Genomic DNA, 1,868 nt, shown 5'->3' with positions numbered 1-1,868 from the left:
CTTTGATTGTGTGCACCACAACAAACTGTGGAAAATTCTTAAAGAGATGGGACTACCAGACCATCTTACCTGAGAAATATTTATGCAGGTCAAGAAGCGAATGTTAGAACTGGACATGGAACAACGGGAAAGCAGTACATCAAGGCTGTATATTGTCATCCTGTTTATTTAACTGACATGCAGAGTACATCATATGAAATGCTGGGCTAGATGAATCATAAGCTGGAATCAAAGTTGCTGGGAGGAATATCTACCACCTAGATATGCAGATGATTCCACTCTCATGGCAGAAAGCAAAGAGGAACTGAGGAGCCTCTTGATGAGGGTGAAAGAGGATAGTGAAAACACTGGCTTAAAACTCAACATTCAAAAAACTAAAATCAGGGCATCCTGTCCCATGACTTCATGGCAAACATATGGGGAAAAATTGCAAACAGTGACAGTTTTTATTTTCTTGGGCTCCAAAATCACTGTGGATGGTGACTGCAGCCATGAAATTAAAAGACACTTGCTCCTTGGAGGAAAAGTTATGACAAACCTAGACAGCATAACTTTGCTGACAAATTCAAAGCTATGGTTTTCCCAGTAGTTATGTATAGATGTGATAGTTGGATCATAAAGAAGACTGAGGGCTGAAGAATTGATGCTTTTGAACTGTGGTGCTAGAGAAGACTCTTGAGAGTCCCTTGGACTGCAAGGAGATCCAACCAGTCAATCTTAAAGGAAATCAATCCTGAACATTCATTGGACTGACTGATGGTGAAGCTCAAGCTCCAATACTGTGGCCACCTGAAGCAAAGAGCTGACGCATTGGAAAAGACTGATGCTGGAAAGGACTGAGGGCAGGAGAAGAAGGGAGAGACAGAGGATGAGATGATTGGATGGCATCACTGACTCAATGGACATGAGTATGAGTAAACTCTGGGAGATAGTGAAAGACAGGGAAGCCTGGAGTACTGCTGTGGGTTGCTTACTCGGACACAACTGAGTGACTGAACAACAACAACGATCTAGACTTCAACTCTCATGTCTCATTGCACCAGCATGTGCAGGAACAATGAGTAATGACCTCTGCTATGGGTCTTCCTTTTGAAACCAAAGATCTTTAAACTGGACATGGAGTAGTGTATACACAAGAATTTTGTGAAATTGTGAGGTGTTATACAAAGATAACTCGTTATTAGTTTGCACTTATTTGAAGTGTGTTTGGATGACTTTGGCCACATGCCATGGAGCATGACTAAGTAGAAGCAGCTACTGTCTTGGACGCATATGATTGTTCTTCTCTCTCAAAGTAAATAATTGAGTACATTTTATAGCTTGATAGTATCTCTCTCTTATTTAGTGGGCTGGTGTCATCTCATGGGACCAGTGCTTGGAATAAGAGGACATCTAGATTAAAAGAAGTATATCTAAGTCGTGGGCTTCCTAAGTGGTGCTAGAGGTAAAGAACCTGCCTCCAAATGCAGGAGATGTAAGAGAAAGAGGTTTGATCCCTGGGTCGGGAAGATCCCCTAGAGGAGATCATGGCAACCCACTCCAGTATTCTGACCTGGAGAATCCCATGGACAGAGGAGCCTCTCAGGCTACAGTCCATAGGGTCACAAAAAGTCAGACACAATTGAGGCGACTTAGCAGGTTGCACACACATATCTAAGTCATACCTCTGTCCTCCACACACTCCATTACCCACTGGGCGGCTGCAGCAATGCTGTCTTGGTGACATCCAGGATCACCGTCTCCAGACTGTCTGATGCTTGGCTCCTCAGCTGCTGGACTCCCTTGCCCATCAGACAGCTAACCAGCACCTTCAAGCCTCACAGGTCCACCTTCCTGGCCAGCAGGTTCACAAAGCCTACATCACATTG

The sequence above is a fragment of the Budorcas taxicolor genome, chromosome 5 (genome assembly GCF_023091745.1).
Source record: "Budorcas taxicolor isolate Tak-1 chromosome 5, Takin1.1, whole genome shotgun sequence".
Lineage (NCBI taxonomy): Eukaryota > Metazoa > Chordata > Mammalia > Artiodactyla > Bovidae > Budorcas > Budorcas taxicolor.
Note: the sequence above shows the minus strand (reverse complement) of the source record.